General features: G+C 36.5%; 1 pseudogene; it reads right to left on the bottom strand.

The window, feature by feature from the left end:
* Nucleotides 1-19,843, bottom strand: part of LOC101610721 — a 28,803-nt pseudogene that overhangs the window by 5,818 nt on the left and 3,142 nt on the right.

Raw genomic sequence — 19,843 nt, 5'->3', positions numbered from 1 at the left:
ATACCTACAGAGCATAATGACAACACTTCGCATTAATAATGATAAAGCACTTAGCAAAGAAAGTGTCAAGTACAAGGTAGGGTTCCCCTTATAGGATATATTCTACTTGCTAAAAGTTTCTTAAAGTTTTTTCAACTTCATAATTGTTTTCAGTTTAATTTCTTGCTTCATTGTAAGCCCCCCCCCCTTCAGCAGTGGAGGAAGTAGAATCACAATAAAGGGGGCAAGTAGCATTTCCACCAATCTCATAAAAGGGCATAATTCAGATGGGGCTTTGGAAGTCTCAATGAATCCACTGAGACTTCTGCAGAACATCACTGAGGTGCTAGGAATGAAGTGTGAAAAGACTAGAGACATTGCAGTTTGTGGATTTTCATAACAATAGAAATGAAATGCTATTGACGATAATTGAAGCTTTCGAACGGCCAGCCCAGGCACCTGCCCTTGGGAAAACTAGATCGTAGGGTCAGAGCAGGAATGAGGATGGACCTTCAGATAGGCCAAGTGAACCAGCTGTGCTTGCTGGGTTTTGAAATGCTGAGTAGGAACAAAGTCCCTGAACAACTACTGCTGGCACAATACAGGTTGGTCTGCAGGTATGACGGCCCGGTTTCAGCTGTAAGTGTAGTGTTGGAAACAGCTCAGAAATGTTTTCTTTCATTTCCCTCTCCATTTAGTCCTGATAAACAGTGGGTGACAATGTGTCTAACCCCTCAAAAAGTAAAAAAAAAAAAAAAAAAAAAGCTTCAAGTCAAAGGTGTGTATTCTCACAGAGGAGAATACTGATTACTGAGAAATAAAGAAAGACACACAGGACCTAATTTGAGGTAAGAAACATTATTGCTGAGCAACTTCAAATTGCCCTCTCCTTGCAAAAACAGGTTGGAGGAAACCCATCACCATTTATTCTGCTGACTCCCATCAGGAAGCAGACTGTCAGGGGATCTTTGTTGATTACAAATTATATATCTATAGATTTCATTAGCAAGCTATTCAGATAACATACAACTAATGTCAAAATGTCAGAGAAAATGTAAGATTTTCCCATTCTTTTTCCAGCATGTAGATATGTTGACATTAGAAAATTTTCTTTTTTAGGTGTGTGTGGGGAGGTATACACCTGCATATGCAGATGTGTAAATGTGAGGGAAGTACACATGACAAAGGCAGAGAAGGAGTTGATTGTCCTTTTCTCTGGTTCTTCTGAAGGATTCACTGAAACAGAGCTTTTCCTTTTCTTGAACCAGGAAGTCACTGTATATAATAGCATTAGTATTTTAATAAGTATAAGTTGTGCACACACTTTTTTGGAAGAAAACATATTCGACTTCACATGCCACCCATCAATTATAAAATACATTATAATTTCAGAAACATTTATACATACACTTTGCAACCAACGAGACAAAATAATTTTCAAGATAAAAATCTAGTTGAATGTAGTTCATTGGTATTAAAATGTACATTTTAATAACATAACAGTATAATACAACTATAATTCAACACTTTCACTGCTTGTTAGTAAGAGATTTTAATTTTAATTTAGATTTCAATATTAACATAATTATTAAAAGATACTTTGCAAAATGAATGCACATATGCACATATCAAATAAAATAAGTGAAATATTGTATTATTTTCTAATAACAAGAACATCTTTAAACAACCCATGAATTATTTGAAAGGTTTGAGTTTGTGCTTGAAAAATATAAGGAGGGGATCATTTTTAAACCTTTTACAAATGAAATTTCATATTCAGATATGAATGCAAGTTCAATGACTCTCTGCACTTAAGTTTGGATTTGTGTATATGTGAATGCATTGTGTGTATAGGTGCATCCATGGGTGGCCCATTTGTTTTTATAGCATATAAGTAGAAGAAAGAAACAGAAGAAAATTTAGAGATAAGACTATGAGAAGGAGAAAAAGAAAGGATAGAGGAAGGTATACAGAAGGAAAAGGGAAGATGAGTGTAAAGAAAAGAGATACATGAGGGAAAAGAACTAATTATAGAGCTGGGCATGGTAGTGCACACATTTAATCCCAGCAAAGTGGCAGAGGTAGGAGGATCACTGTGAGTTCAAGGCCACCCTAAGACTACATAGTGAATTCGAGGTCTGCCTGCACTAGAATGAGACTCTATGTCAAAAAAAAAACAAAAAAAAAAACAAGAACTAATTTTAAGGTGAGCATGAAATTAACTACCTTCTTGAAATAAATACCATATGGAAAGATGACTCAGTTAAATCACTTGCCTACAAAGCCTAACAACACATGTTCAATTCCTCAGTACCCACAATAAAGCCAGATGCATAATGTAGCACATGTATATGGAGTTTGTTTGCAGTGGCTAGAAATCCTGGCATGCCCATTCTCTCTCTCTTTTTCTCCCTCTCTCTTTTTCTCTCTCTTTCTCTTCACTTCTCCTCTCTCTTTTTCTCTCTGTCTCTTGCTCTGCTTGCAAATAAATACACAAATACATTTTTAAAACTTTAAATTTTGCCCTATTTTGTTTAAGAATTTTCTTTTAGGAAAGTAACAAAAATGAATTTTTTCAATAGATATTATTGATGTTCTCATTTTTGTGTATTGGACAGCCTTTTTATCAAAAATTGATTCAGAAATATATTGTAGAAAAAAATGCCTAAAATCACAGCCTAAGTGAAAAAGAAGAATGGATAACAAAGATGTGGTATATCTAATTTTGTAATATTCAACACAGGGTAACCAGAGTGACAGAAATCCTTCCTTCCTTCCTTCCACAGTTCTTTTTTCATCCCCTACCTGTCAGCTTATTTTCTCTCTACAATGATTCAGAAAGTTTATTTCTTAAATGTGAGTATTACATACAAGAATTTTCTCATATAATTTCTTGAGTTTTTGGAAATTAGTGTGTAGACAATGACACTGGGTAAAAAAGAGAGTACATAACATACCATAATTTTTATGAATACTTTTTTATGGACCCAACACAAAATCAGGTATCAAATTCTATAGTTTATTGGTTCTAATATAAAAATGTTCTGTTTTATATAAAGTACTTCAGACAATAATTAATTGATTTTTATTTTAATATTGTTCTCTTTGGAATAGGCACATTGAAGTCTGGTTATTTGTTGCTTATTATTATTATTTGTTAGGATGTTTTAAACCAATAATTGGAACATTACCAGCAGAAGTGTTCATAAAAATTTGACCTTCCTCACTGTTCTCCAAATGATATAAAGAGAAGAACTCGAGTCATCTACACAATATTTAACACCTTTAGTATCTGTTGGGAGGCAAAATGAAGACTAATGTTCTCCTAGATAGCTCATTGAATGTTGATCCTGATAACTGGGACACAAGCAACCAAATAACCATTGAACTGAATTACAATAAAATATACGTTTTTCAGAGAGAGGAACACAAAATCAGTTTTCATTTGGCATGCTAAGTATGCTATATTTGAACAGAATGTTACATATTCATTTCATTCATCATTTAAAGGCAGATAATCAGGAAGTCATTACGTGGCCTGCATTGGGCAGCTATTCGATTAGCGTATAATTGAGCACTCTGTAATTCAGCCAAAGCTTGACAGGCTGAGAATGCACAATATCCAGTCTAGGTATTTCAAGTCTGGGGAAAATTATGGGGCAAGTGGTATTTGCTGGTCAATACTAGCCAATGGAATAAAAGGCAGAACCTAGAAAAAAATAAAAATTTATTTATTGTTCCAGCTTTTTATTTTTGTTAATTGTCCCCTTTATTTAATTTCAAAAGCTAGCAATATATATGTTTTAGAAATATGTAGAAAATATTTGCTCTGACATTGTGGGACCTGATGACTTTCTTCTATGAAAGCATAGATTCTCTGACAAGGAGATGGCAATTTCAGCTAAAAGCTGGACTCTATGTAATTCAGGAAGGGAGATATGGGTACAAAGTGATGGTAAAAAAAGGGATGATACCTGCTATAATTTACATCTGGCATGACTTTTAAAGTCCATGAGTTAAACACATATTCCTCTAACTGTGGTACTGCTGGGAGGAAATTAAAACTTGAAGAACAGTCACCCAACTGATGGATATAAAGTGTTGCAGATGTGGGAGAAAGGAATGCTGCAACCACACAGTCCCTAACCCGTGAGATGCTTGCCCACACCAGCAGGACCAACCCACTACACACTGAAAAGTCAGCCAAAATAAACTTTTCCTCCATTGAAACAGATTTCCACAAGTATTTCTCATACAATCACAAAAGGTAGACTGATTCAATAACACAAAGGAAAACTTGGGCAACACGATATGATACAGATATCTGTATGATGGTTGTGGCTGGTCGTGATGGGATATTATTCTGTAAATATCAGGGTGGGCACTGTTAGAACATACAATTAAGCATCACCAAAGCATGGCTTTCCATGAGTCTATTCATTAATTTTTGATTTAACTTCCTCACTTATGTTTATCTTCCCATACAAATCTCTTATGTTTATCTTCCTATACAAATCTAAGGTAAATTTTCAATCTGAAACAAAATCAATTATGTTCAGAAATAATCTATATTTGCCTGGAGAACTAAACAAAAATTAGTACTTTCTTGCTGCTACTGTTGTTTAAAATCTTGCAAAAAGTGATTTTCAGAAACAGTGAATAGTATTTTACTGGCATTTGGATTAACTTCCTGGGGTTGCTATAAGAATTTAGCACAAATTGGTCAGTTAAAAACATCGAAAATATATTTGATATCAGTTCTAAAGGCTGAAAGTCTGAAATCATGCTGCTGTAGACAAGTTGGCACTTTCTGAGGTCTAACTGGCATTCCTTGGAATTCTCTAACTTTTGAAATTTACTCTCATCTTTGCGTCCATCTTCATGTAGCATTGGCCCTGTGTCCCATATCTCCACAGACATCAAAGACTGATACTCCTAGTGGATTACTGTCTTACTCTGCTTCAGCTTGACATCATATAAACTAACGACATAACAATCCACTGGCTAAATATGGTCACATTGTTGAGTATCAATGTTGTTGACTTGAACTATCTTTGGGATAATAAAGTTTTGATTCATGTACCATCTATGGTTAATATATGGTAATTATAATACTTGTGATAATAAAAATAGAATTAGTCAAAGACAGAGAGCTAAATGTCTGGAGTAAATAAAGTGGTCAGTGGGCTGGAGAGATGGTTTTGCAGTTAAGGAACTTGCCTGCAATGCCTAGCAATCCAAATTTGATTCCTCATACCCATATAAAGTCAGATGCACAAAGTGAAACATGCATCTGTCATGCCTATTCTCTCTGTCTCTTTTCTAACTATCTCTGCTTGCAATTAAATAAATAAAAATATTTATAAGAAAGAAAGAGGTCCAGTACATTGCTTTCTGCTAAGTCATGTTAAAGGGATATTAAGTGGCACATTTCCACACGCAAACAAACAAACGTTTATAGCAGCCAGTTGTAGAAAGACATTCATTCTTGTTACCTGTATATTATGGTAGAGAGGGGAGACTGTGAGTTGGAGACAAAGCATAAAGTCACAAATGGAAAGGACATTTGGTACTTATAAATTCAGGAAACATTTGACCTCTTTGCGCATTGTCCTTCCTCACTGGTTCTACCCTCTATTGTCTTGAAACCTTCTAGTTTAGTATCTACAGTGTACATTATAGTATTATTGTATAGGAGAATATTAAGAAGAACATTTCAATGCAGACACTAAAAACAATAAACAGCATGTTCTACCATAAGGTGCTAAATATGGACATTTCCAAAATACAATTTTATGAATCCATGAGACTAACAAGAACTTAAAGTGACAGAAGTTATTTTGACTTGAGCTTTTGCCAAGCAATTGATACTTGATGAGGGCTGCTTCCATCAGTGAGAATGTGTGTGAATGACTTCCTTTATGCTTGGTGTAGAGATGTCTCACTAAGACCATTTCAGGGATATAGGACTGGGACCATGCTCGGATATGAGAAATCTATAGACTGAGAAGTGGAAATGACTACAACCAAATGATAAGTCAAACAGAGAGGATGTCATGGCACAGTCTACCCTTGGACTGTTGAAATACAGCATGTGATTTGTCCTACAGAACAAAAGTAATCTGTGTGCATCAGGACCAGTGTAGGTGGCCAGGGCCATCAAGAAGGGCAAGCATTGACCAATCAATAATAAAAGCTGTTGGAATCATGTATTCCCGGGGGCCAGAGAGACAGCTGTAAAGAAACAGAATGGATTTTCAACATCAAGAGACTATATCTAACAGTGAGGGATCTTCAAGTTAGAAAGGGAAATAGGCAAGTGATAGTCGAAACAGTTTTTGTAAAGTTTCCACATAACACCTCATTAGTGAAAAACATACTTCACATTTCTTCCAGAACCACAAAGCCACCTCATAAAAGTGTTTGTAGAGTAAGAATTTTATTGGATTCATCTTTTTTCAATCCTCATTTATTCTCTCTCTCTATCTCCCTCTCTCTGATCTCTGGTTAAAACTTTTCCCACCCATAAATGTCTCTTCTTGGAATATAGGAGAAAAGATTTAACTTTAGTCAAGTATAGCACTTTTTGTAGTAATGGGATACATTTTGTATTATTAAATGAAGCTTATGTTTTGTAACTTTTAGTTACCACAAAGTCTTCTATTAATAAAAAAAGGCTAAGCAGTTATGGTGTGTGACTAAGTTTTCACAGAAATGCTAGGAAGAAACAATCCCACTGAGCAATTTAAATGAAAATTGAGACACTATAGTGTTAGGATTATATGACATGAACTTGGTTTTTCAATTAACTGACTGCATTCACATGTATAAATCTATTCCTTTACTTGTCTTAATCATTGTCATTACTCCTACAGAAGAAATTCTGAGTTACAAGTTGGAAAAGCTCCTTCTCACAGATACTCCTATAAGTTTGAGTTGTGTGCTAGTAGTTGAAGTAATTAGAAAATGCTGCCTCAATGAAAACTAGAGGTTTCTCTTTGCTGTTATGATTTTCCTGGTATTTAACATCAATAACAGCTACTTTGTCAATGAGGGTTCATAAAAAGGTCATGTTCAGAATTTGGATAAATATCCAGCTTAAACATTAAAATAATAAAATAGTTGTAGTAATATTTAAATGTGCTTTTGTTTTTTTTGTGTATGTTCTACTCATAGTGATTCATGAACAACAATGTTTTCTCTATAAGTTATCTTACATTTTTATGCTTGTGTGTGTGTGTGTGTGTGTGGTATGCGCACATCTATATGCCCCTGTGGTGAACCATGTGCTTGCATATGGCAGGAGAGGGTACTCACTTGTGATGGCTTGATCAAAACATCATGAATCTCACTCCATTGCTCTTTTGCCTGCTCTTGTTTTAAGCCAAAATCTCTCCCTGATAACGGGTCTTACTGCTTTTCATGGTCTTGGGTAATTCCCTGATCTTTGCTACCATTTGAAGAAATGGAGTTACAGGCTTACATGGCCACACCCAGCTGTGTAATGTAGGTTCTGAAGATTTGAACATGGTTGGTTTCAGACCCTCTCAGTCCCTCATGCTTCCACACTTAACTGCTGAGACATTTCTCCAGCCTCTACCTTCTGTTTTTGTTATCATAAGTTTATGATGGATACAACCTCATAAAAAATTCCATCATTTGATACTTTAGAGTTTCAAAGACTATTTTACTTTGAAGACACAAGAGGAAGACAACTAACTATAATCTTTGCCTCTTTTATAATAATTGCCAATAAAATAGCACCTAAAGAAATCTAGAATTTTCTCTAATTGATGAAATAAGCATTCAATATAAGAAAAACATGAGAAAATTATATCTGTACACTTTTATTTTTCAGGTAAACATTATAGATTGAACTCATAATGTACTAGGTAACATGTTGAAGCACTATCTTCTAGTACTTAGGAACATGACCTTATTTAAGAATATTGCCATTCTAGAGATAATCAAATTAAACTTTGGTCTTGAGGATAAGCCTAATCAAATATGACTGATATTCTAATTAAAAGGGAAACAATTAATATCCACAGTTTATATGTTCTTGCCAAAAGAGACAGCTATATGAAGACCCAGGGAGGAGGTGTTCAATGATTGGAATAGGGTATTCACAAATTAAGAGAAGTTAAGGCAGAGGTTGTCAGCAAAAACTAGAAGATATAAAAAACAAGAAAGCCTGGGGCTGGAGAGATGGCTTAGTGGTTAAGCTCTTGCCTGTGTAGCCTAAGGACCTTGGTTCGAGTTTCAATTCCCCAGGACCCATTTTAGCCATATGCATAAAAGGGCACACATCTGGAGTTCATTTGCAGTGGCTGGAGGCCCTGGTTCACCCATTCTTTCTCTCTCTATCTATCTGCTTCTTTTTCTCTCTGTCACTTTCAAATAAATAAATATAAATAAAAATAAATTAAAATTAAAAAAAAAAAGAAAGCCTGGATCCTTAAGACCAAGAGAGAACATGTCCCTAACAACTCCTTAATTTCAGACTCCCAGCCTCCAAACTTGTGTAAGGGAATACACATTAAACCACTTATTTTCTGACCCATTGTTACAGAAGTCCTAACAACCAAGTCAATGATTTAGTGAGGAATTAAATAGCCTGAATTGAAGGTTGAGTTCATAACAAAGAAACTCAAAGAAAAGAAAAAAAATCATTACTTTTTTTTGCAATACCAGGAGAAGAATTCCATGTGTCCAATAACATACGCTAAAAAATTGTTCTTCATTTGAGTTTTTTCCCCTGGATACTATCATCTTTGGCCTTCTGAGAGTTCTTACTTCTAATGTGTGCTTTAGTTTAAGAATGCAAGTGTATGATGGACACACATTAACTTTTCATAACCCTGTCATGAAAGCAATGGTTTATTAAGTAGTTTATTTTTATTTATTTATTATAGAGAGGGAGAGAAAGAGAGAAGTAGGCAGATAGAAAGAAAGAAAATGGGCCCGCTAAGGCCTCTAGCCACTGCAAACGAAGTCCAGATTCAGGAACCACCTTGTGCATCTGGCTTATGTGGGTCATGGGGAAATTGAACCTAGGTGCTTAAGCTTCACAGGCAAGGACCTTAACTGCTAAGCCATCTCTTCAGCCCCAAAGTTGTTAAGTTGTTTTTTTTTTTTTGTATTTTTATTAAGTTTATGTCTTCAAACAAATTATCGACTTCCAGAGTTAGAGAACATACTTTATAAATCTTAAAGTATTACTAAAAACTGGGATTTTTTTGCACATAGTAGGCTACTGGTGATTTCGGAGTTAAGTGAGAATATCAGACTAGAAGATTATGTGTCAAGGGCCACAGGCACCTAAGTCCTCCTCATTCAGATCTACTCTCTATTGCTTGTGCTGGTTTTTTAAAAACACTGTATTTTAATTAGCTTTGATTAACAGTGCAAAGAGCTAAAGGAAAACAGGATCCATTTCTTTCTTCCTTTTTTCTTTTTCCTTTTTTTTTCCTTTTTTTATAGTCAATATGCAGGGGATTTACATTCACTAGTCTACTCTTTCACATATCACCAACAGAATTGGGCCTGGAGCAATTTATTCATTTGCAGCCATAATAAATGACTCAGGGGATTGAAATGGTGAAAGAGTCTGTCATTCAGAGATTTGTAGTGATTGGCTACAATAGGAAAATGAATTCCACAAAGCCAACTAGAGTATGTATAATGAATTCATTGCTTCAGTTACCACAAAAACGAAATGCCAAAAGGTTTAGCTCTCACATATAAAACAAAACTCACTGGTAATATCATGTGGAAAGCAAAAATGTTGGGACAACTGGATCTAGGAACAGTTACACATGTAAAACAGTACAGGCTGTTCCACCAACTGAGGCAGCCAGGAAATATCCCTATAACTTGTAAAGATTTTGCATCATTCAAGATGTGTTTGCTGGCTCCTGCTCCACTCTCACCTCTTGCACAATCCTGACTGTCCTTGGAGCTTGAAGCCTGAAAACTCTGCAGGATCCCTTACCCATTGGTTTCCTGCTTAGGATATGCCAGCAGGCATACCGGTTGGGAGATTCAGGGACTAAACTAGAAAAGAAAATTCTCTTCTATATGTATCCAACTAGTGCCCATGGCCAGGCAACAGCATAGGGAGCACATTCAGCAATGTCATGGCATGTAGTGCCATCAAACCAAGGAGCTTCAACGGCAGAACAAGCACAGCTCCAGCACCTTGGCAGCAATGTCAGGCTTCTGGGCACTAGTCAGATATGCAACAGCTTCCTGGACTTTAAGTAATAGCAATACATCCTTTCATTCTCTAGCTCATTTCTTCTCTTTTTACTCTGTAATTCCTCAACATCCTTAGTTCCTTGTATTAAAACATTTGTCCTCTTGAAACATTTAGTATCCTTTTAGCTTTCCTTATAAAACCCTGATTCAGTATAATGTCCTATTGCCAGTGAAAAGGGCAAAGTAGTATATTCCATGCAGTGACCAAACAGTAAGTGAAATCAGTCCATCTATGTCTGAGGAGATGTGCTAAGCTTGATGGTGTTATATGACTACTTCATGCTTACAAGTTTGGAAGGGAAGCTAAGTAGCTTCTGACTATATTCATGAGCTCACAGAAAGAAAAATGGTATCAGCTCAAAATATGAACAGAAAGTTTCTGTAGTGGCCTCTAGTGAGTATCATGATAGGCTAGAGAGATAGTTCAGCAGTAAAAGGTGCTTGCTTGCAGAGGCTGATGGCCTGTGTTCAAATCTGCAGTGTCCATGTAAAGCCAGATGCACAAAGTGGCAGTTGCATCCAGAATTTGTTTGCAGTGGCAGGAAGCTCTGGTGCATCCGTACTCATTCATTCTCTCTCTCAGATCTCTCTCTCTCTACTCTCCCTTATCTCTGTTTAAATAAATAGGAGTAGCATGATAAAAAAAAAAAATTGTGCACCTGAAAATTAGACCACAGATCTGATCCTTTGAGTTGTACAGTTATAATATGAGGTTTTAGCATTAGCACATCTGTAAACATCAGAGCATTTTTAACAAAAATAAAACTTAAACATTGAAATGAAGATCTGATTGGATCATGCAAGCTAATCTGAAAAGCATGGAACTCCAAAGTCTTCTGACCTTCCTTTTTCAGGAAAAATAGACCTTGTTCTCTTAAGAAAAGCAAACTATGCTATAAGAACCTAGAATGAGCTCAACCAAGCAGCTTCTTATCAAAATGTTTTAAGTTATTTTGTTGACATGTTCACATCCCAAATCGCAGTCTTTGTGTCCAAGAGTAATGACAGTTCCCTTCAGACCCAAGACTGTCAGAGTGATGCTGGACCTAGAGAATGCAAGCCATCTGGAGGAACTATAAGCATCAGACACGGTGTGTAGGTAGAACCCTGGGAAGTGTGCATAGTAAAATATTCTAAAGTTATTTAAAAGACCATCTAGAATTAACTATATAATCAGTTAGCTAAAAAGAGGGTAGGGCTGGAGAGACAGCTTAGCAGTTATGGTACTTGTTCATATAGCCAAAGGACCTAGGTTTGATTCCAAGTACCCACATAAAACCAGATGTACAAGGTAATACATACATCTGGAATTTGTTTGCAGTGGCCAGAGGCTCTGGTGTGCCCATTCTATCTGCCTCTCTCTCATAAAAAATTAAAAAAATAAAGTATATTTTTTGAAGAGGTTGGACCATAAAATTATTTCCAATGAATTGGGCTGGTCAGCTGGAAGTAGTTCATATATATATATATATATATATATATATATATATATATATATATATATATATGTGTGTGTGTATGTATGTATACATACTTAATTTTTTTTATTTGCAAACATACAGAGTGAGAGAGAGTTAGAAATGGGCATGCCAGGGCCTCCAGCCACTGCAAACAAACTCAAGATTCATTTACCACTTCGTGCATCTGGGTTTACATGGGTAATGGGAAATTGAACATGGGTCATTAGGTTTTGTGGGCAAGCACCTTAACCACTAGACAATCTCTTCAACCCCAGTTGAAAATAGTTCTAACAGTGTGCTTTGTCAAATTATAGAAACATGGCTTAGTAGTTAAATACATCTAACAAGTTTGTAAAGACAAAACTTTCCTGGAATTAGTTTTAAAAAGGCTCCACCAAAGAGAGAGAAAAGAAAGTTATTATGTAGGAAAAGTTGTGTGGTGACTGGTCTCTAAAGGAGATTATCATAAAAATGACATTGTGGAAAGGGTTTCCCTGATTTGAATGGGAATGATAAAGCAAAGGACATCAAATGCCACCCAAAGTGAACCACAGGCAGTGAAATGTCTGAAGCAGAAGAAGTAGTATTTGTACTCATCTCCTGCTTTGAATCACAATGATAAACATACAGTGGTTATAGGTCAGGGCTCAGGCCAGCAACAGGCTCAAAGATAGGCCACAGAGCCTAACACTTACACATTTAGAAGGAGATTCACACATCCAGATGTCCTTCTGCACATCAGTGTCTTCACTGCTTAATACATTTTACTTGGTGTCAACTGGCTAAGAAGCATACTCCAAATTCCATTAAGCAATTTAGTGGGTATTTTCTACTCCAGGTCATATACATTCACAAGAACTGCAACCTAATACTCCACAGGAAGATTATGATAATGCATTTGTGATAGAAAATGAATGGGGCCTGAGAGATGACATGCCGGCCTGCAGAGCCTACTGAGTTAGAGCCTCCAGTACTCCTGTAAAACCAGATGCACAGAGTGGCACACACATCTGGAGTCCCTTTGCAGCACCTGAAGGTCCTTGCACACCCATTCTCTCTCCCTCTCTCTCTCTCTCTCTCTCTCTCTCTCCTTGCAAATAAATCAATAAAACATTTTTTTGAAATGAATGGATTTTTATTTGTAGCATATACAGATGTTTGACCTTATGTAGTAACTGGACAGTCTCAAAATCCAAGATTTAAATATAAACTTGAAAAATTAGCTCAGATGTGTGTTTTCAGTTGAAATCTTACTACATAGGTCTGAAAAACATAATAATTTTAAAATGATTATTTTCACACACTATAAACATATAAAATATGTTTAAAAAACATATTTATAAGCTATGTTTAAAAAACACATAAGTATTATTTAACTCCTCATTATGGTTTATCTAATGATTAAAATAATTATAAATAAAGAAACATTGAAGTTGCATATGTAACTTGAAAGTTTGACATTCTTTAATTTTCTGAATTTGTAAATGGATCAAACAATAATCAAAGGCTTCTTTAAAGGCAATCATTAAAAGGTATGACACATAAAAGAATAATTTTTATATGCTTTTATATGCTGACTTGAAAAAGGTTAAGAAGTACATTTATAAATTTGTTAGTAGTTCATTGGCTATTAACTCAAACTACATAAACACCTAAAAAGTTATTTCTGCACTTGAAAGTCATAGAATAAATGATAAATAAATAATCAGAATATTTTGGTAAATTGTGTATAGATTTTTGATGTTGTCAATGCATATGCATTTTTATATGACAAGGTCATTAACTGAGCTATATTAGCTCAGCTTGGCCTCCTAATAACATTGAAAACATATTTAGCTGTGTTTAAATTATGTAAAAAATGGGGCTGGAGAGATTTTTGAATGGTTTAAGGTGCTTGCTTGCAAAACCTAAGGACCCAGGTTTGATTCCCCAGAATCCACATAAGCCAGATGCACATGGTGGTGCATGCATCTGGAGTTTATTTGCAGTGGCTAGAGGCTCTGGTGCACCCATTTTCTCTCTTTCTCTCATAAATTAGCATCTTTAATTAAATGAAAATGATAGATGGTAAATTAGTATGCAAACTGGACTTTTCACAGTTAATTTTGACCATACACATTTTTTGTTTTATGCAAAACCTCTCATAAAAAAGACACTATAGTTGCAGAGAATTTTGAACATACACTCCTAAAATTGCAGCCTTGAAAAGAGTCTTGGACTTTATCAATTCTAACCCCTTCATTTTGAAACAAGGGAATGAAACCTGAGAGATGTAAAAATACCTCCAGGCACAGAGACCAATCATGAAAGAAGCAAGACCCACCGCCAAATCGCCTGGCACCCCTGCCAGTTTTCATCTCTAATTCATGTGCTTTCCCATCAAGTCTTTCAACTCCGACCCTTGAGTCAGGTCATCATTTTAACCTCCAATTTGGAAAGGGGATCAGGAAATGAATGTCACATTATGCAGTGATATCATCATTATGAGAACCAACCCAGCTGAGATCCTCAGGCTCTGTGTTTTCACAAGGCCCCGATGCTTTCATTTTTCAACCTGGCACCTTCTGTTGCCAGGAAGGACTCACTTGGAGTTCTTTTAAAAGGAAAGTTTCACACGCTTCCTATGGCCTCTACTCTCTCATAGAAGGAGTGACATTTGAGAATTCTGACAGTAAGACATCTCTGACTTCAATCACAGGGTGCGAAAATGAATATTTTCCACATGCAACTTTGAAGGTTGGTGCTCTTTTAACATAGCCTTTCAGTCTTACTTGAGATTGACTGCAGGGGAATCGGATGGTAGTTCAAGCTTCACAGCAGAGTATATTTGATAATCAGGGACCAATGAAAGAGGAATGAAGATGGAGCCTTGTCAAGACAAAGACCATGGCTCAAGGACTGATAATCAATCCAAAGAGATTTAACACCCAAGAGACTCCTGAAACAAACTGTGCCATCAAATTGTACTCTGTCACTGATGTCCATGGTGCTCCCATACCTATTTTCTAAAATTCCTATTGACCAGGAAACTTTGTATCATGATTTTGTTCTCATGGACTACCTGTGTCTATATACATACACATTCTCATATATAACCTATGCATATATGTACTATTGACAAACAGTTTAAGAAAGGCTGAAAATAGGAGATAAATACTTAAGAAAAGTTAACAATAGGCTGGGGAGATGCTCAGTAGTGAAAGGCACTTGCTTGCAAGCCTGAAGACCTGGGTTCAATTCCCCATTTCCCATTTAAAGGTAGAGACACAATGTGTCTGAAGTTCTTTTGTTGCTACAAAAGGTTGTCATACATCCATACCCTCTCTTTCTCTTGTAAATAAATTTTTTCAAAAGTACTAAAGAAGATCAAATGAATAACTTTTTCCTGCATGAATAATTTATAAGAAGAAAAACTCTCTTATTTTTTTTTTTATATTTATTTGAGAGAGAGAGAGAGAGAATGGATGTGCCAGGGCCTTCAGACACTGCCGAAAACTCCAGACACATGTGCCACCTTGTGCATCTGGCTTATGTGGCTACTGGGTAATCAAACCTTAGGCTTCACAGGCAAGCACCTTAACCACTAATTTATTTTTTCAGCCCACAAAATTCTCTCTTGAGAAGCATTTAATCACGTGCCAGGGTTTTCACTGAGGATTTTCTTGTAGAATCTAGGATGGTTATGTTCTAGTCACTTTAGCCTCCTTGAGGTTAGATAATTTGTTTCCAGTTTATTACTACTTATGTTAGAAACTCACCCTACAGCAGCACTTTTGTGCTTTAATTTACAATGCTTTTACCCCACCCATGTAGTTATGCCTTTAGGAATCTATACTCACATTTACAGACTTGTGCCTCATTAGCTTATCATTTTTCTGTGGCAGGAAACATTTCTTATAATACTTTTTATAGTGTAAGGTTCAGGAGACAAACTTCCTCCTTATCTGAATATGTTTTATTTTACCTTTAATTTTGCTGTATATAAGATTCTAAATTAACTACTTGTCCTTACTTTTAGCCTTTTAGTAATATTGCTCCATAGTCTAGTCTAGCCCTGCTGGATCTCACAGTGATCCTCTTACCTCTGCCACAGTCCTGGGATTAAAGGCATGAATCATCACCCTGGCTCACTTCTTGTTTTTGATAAGTTACTCATCACTAGTCACTTTTATATATATATATATATTTTTCTTTTCTTCCTTGCCTCTACCTACTTCTAGCTTATAAATGCTTTTACAATGATCTCTTACATTTCACATTTAATACATGGGCTGTGATATGCCTGAATGTATGTTACTTGGCCATTGTCTCCAGGTTCACCCTCCTGTGATCTTGAATCAATTGTGAAAAATTCTTTCTCTTAATCATCTTTGCCCCACTGTAATCTCTGTATTAAAGCCTACAACTCCATATGCATTAACCATGTGATATTTTTCCCATGTGTCTATTATGACCTGAACTGTTTTGCACCAAATGTCTTGCTGAACTCCTACACTCTGGTATCTCAGAACATAGCTGTATTTGGAGATAGATCTTAAAATGAAGTCCATAGTACAGGTGTTAATTCTATGTGACTGGGGTCTTTAGTTTATATTTCAAGAAAGCAGCTTCTGCTATCCACACCATCCAACAGGTATGCCCAGAGCTAAATAATCCCTATGCACAGAGAAGGAAACACAGGTGACCCAGGGTGAGGACGTGAACAGCCATTACTCATCGCCCTGACAGAGTTTCTGATGGCACTACAAAGAACCCTAATAAGTGACCACCAAATCCAGACTCAGAAAAGAAATTCAACCCCCCCCACACCCACTGACTCTGTCATATAAACTTGAGTCACAGGAGCTCAACACCCGGCCCTTTGCAGCACATGTCTCCCTTTCACCTTCCCCTTGCTGAAAACCCTCACAGTCTTCTTTCACTTGACTTGAGCTTCTGAGATTTCCTTCTCTCTGCTTACCACACCAGGATCTCTCCTAGAGTTAAATAAATCCTTGGACCAAAACCCTGTCTGTCTCCTTCCTCTATTGCACACTCTGAACCTGCCAATAAGAGCAGGAGATGTTGAGGTCGGCATGCAGAAAACAGCAGGATGATCACCTGCAAACAGGGATGTAAAGTGGCACCTGTGAGCTAAAAGAGAGAGAAACAGGCCATACTGACTCAGACTGGGACTTCCAGGTGCCAAAACTTGTGAGGCATCGCATGCCTGCTTCTGAAGCCACCCATACAAAATGCAAGGATGTTTCTGTGTTTTAGTGTGGAGATTCATATGATGTGCCTGTATGTTCAGTGAATATATTTTTATTCTGTTACCAGTCTTCCATGAAAGACTACCAGAAAATTTTTCACTTCTGGTTTCTAATATTAGTATTTTGATCTTCATTACAATTTCAGTCTCTCTGCTGAAGTTCCCTACTTGCCACTATATGTTTACTTTGTCCTCTAAGGTACTTATCATTTGTCGAGCCTTTTAAATCTTTATTTCAGTGATTGTAATTTTGGGGTGTGATAGGCTCAGTATGCACATCATTTCTGGGTCTGTTTCTATTGATGATTTCCTTTTTGGACAAGACATCACTTGTAGTTTCCCACATATTTGCCAGTCTCATAATGTTTGTTTTGCACAACACTTACTGTATCCACAAGGACAGTAGAGACAGGAGGAAAGAAGGATTATGTTACAATTACCTTCTCATTGTTTGGACAAAGAACCCATCCAAAAACAGCTGATGGGGAGGAAAGAATTGATTTGGCTTACTGTCTCAAAGGGAAGCTTCATAATGGCAGGGGAAAACATGGTATGATCAGAGGCTAGATATCACCACTATGCGACAGCAGGTGGAAAGTAGCCACAGGAGACAGCCATGCTCTGGCAAGGAGGAATCTGGCTACAGTGCCCCTAAGCTCATCCCCCAACAACGCATCTCTTTCTTCAAGAATCCACCTCCCAAATTACCATCATCTTGGAACCACAAATTCAGAATTCACACATGAGTTTATGGGCTACAACCAACTCAAACCACCACAGGCTAGAAATGGAATTTAGTAACAGAATGCTCACCTAGGATGCACAAGACCCTGGTTTCTATCCCCACAACCACACACAAAAACTTGTATAGATTTACATATGCTTCTTAAAACATGACATGCCAAGTCTCCCAGAACATTGTGAAGGGGCCCAGACCCATTTAATTTTCAGGAGAGCTATATCTGAAATTTTTGCTGCCTTAAATAGATTTTCACCTACTTTTTGGTTTCAGGCACAGTAAAACAATTGATACATGTTTTCTTTTATTCCACACTTAACTTTCCATTCGAGAGGATGCCTCACTTTACCCCAGTTTCTGCTCTGAAACAATGTGGGATGTGTGCAAAACTCGCAAGCTTCCCCTCAGGTTGCTTGAGCAGCTCTTGTCTGAGTAAAGCCGCAAAGTCACACTTCGTGTGCACTTGGATGTCCTAAGAAATTTCCTCTCAGCTCTCATGCCTTGGTCACTGTTTCGTCCTCCAAGAAGGCCTTTGTTTCTCTGACTGTGACACAGAATGACATGAAAATATTGGAATTTCAGCTTTGTCGGGCCTCATGGCCTTAGCTTTCCGGTGTCTTCTAACACCCGCTAATCCCCTAGCCCATGCAGATAGTAATCATTGCTAGTACAAGGGTGATTATATTTGGAAACTTTCCATCCTCTCTTCCCTATAGATATGTTAAAATAATACATTAATAATAATAATAATAACAATAATAAGCATGATCAAAGAGAGAACCATGCTTGTATGGGAACAGCATAAGCAGGGGCCAAAATCACCAGAGCCACAAGCACAGATGAAGAATACTAAAGGTCACACTGTGGTTGAAGTATTTGACATGTGTAGCTAGACAGTGGAAAGTGAGTAGATGCTGTAGCGAACTACTTAACTTGACAGCACGGTGTACCATCCCTCATTCCGAAAAATATCATCTGTTTCTATTTGGGGAACTGTCTCTCACCTAACCCAATTATTTTATTTTTACCCAGTTGTTAACATACAACTATCCATGGGAATTCAACCCAGATCACCATAACACTCCACGACTCAGTTGAGGTTGCAATTATGAGACCCACTGAAGGCTGCTTGATGTCCCTCTCAGGGGGTTTCATAGGCTAAAGAGAATGAAAAGAATATGAGATAACTCTCCCTATGAGAGGATGAATTCTGTTTAGAGAAGCCTGGAGAATGTGAATAACCTTGAAGGTTTGCCTCAGTTTGAAACACTTCTTTTTCTTTCCCCCTTAAACTAGTTGGAGCTAGATTATGTCACTTGCAATCTCAAAATCTATATAACTAGGCTCTCTTTCCTTATCTGAAATAAATAAAATATTTAGGTGTTAGTTGCTACACTGTAACTGTCAATGTGACTCAAGACTAGGTTCCAGAGACATCTTTTAAATTTATTTTAAACTGATTTTAAAAGAAGAAAATAACCATATAAAGATACTTTATTATGATGTTAGATGGGTAACTTCATTTTGTGATACAATTGAAAGGCCAATCTTAAATTCACCTCATGCTACAGTTGAGAAAATCATCACACAAAGGACTGAATTATATTGTTTTTGTTATATAAGTTATGCAAAAATATTAAAATATTAACTATAAAACATTTAAGTGCATAAATTTGCTGATTGATCTGTTATTTATTTCATTTTATTTTGTATTATTTTACAGCATTTTCCAGTACAATTGATTTTGTTGATTCCTGCTAACCTCAAAAAATTTTGAAGTCTTTTCTAAATATTTTTATTTGCAAGCAGAGAGATATAGAGGCAGAGAGAGAGAGATTTAGTTAGTTTACGGTTACACTAAGGCCCCCAGCCACTGCAAATGAACTTCAGATGCACACACTGCTCTATGCATCTCACTTATGTGATAATAGGAAATTGAACCTATATGAATAGGCTTTGCAGGACACATTATAACCACTGAGCCAACTCTCCACCTCTTCAAAAAGTACTTTTGAAATTAGTATACAAACTAATGGGGTTCATAGTGTAATTTTTGTAAATATAAGTCATTATAGTTTGTTCTTATTCTTTTTTCTTTATAAAATATAGTTATTCAGAGAAAAGCTACCACATTCTCTTTTTGTTAATTGAATT

The sequence above is a fragment of the Jaculus jaculus genome, chromosome 6 (genome assembly GCF_020740685.1).
Source record: "Jaculus jaculus isolate mJacJac1 chromosome 6, mJacJac1.mat.Y.cur, whole genome shotgun sequence".
NCBI lineage: Eukaryota > Metazoa > Chordata > Mammalia > Rodentia > Dipodidae > Jaculus > Jaculus jaculus.
Note: the sequence above shows the minus strand (reverse complement) of the source record. Positions and strands in the feature narration are given on the sequence as shown.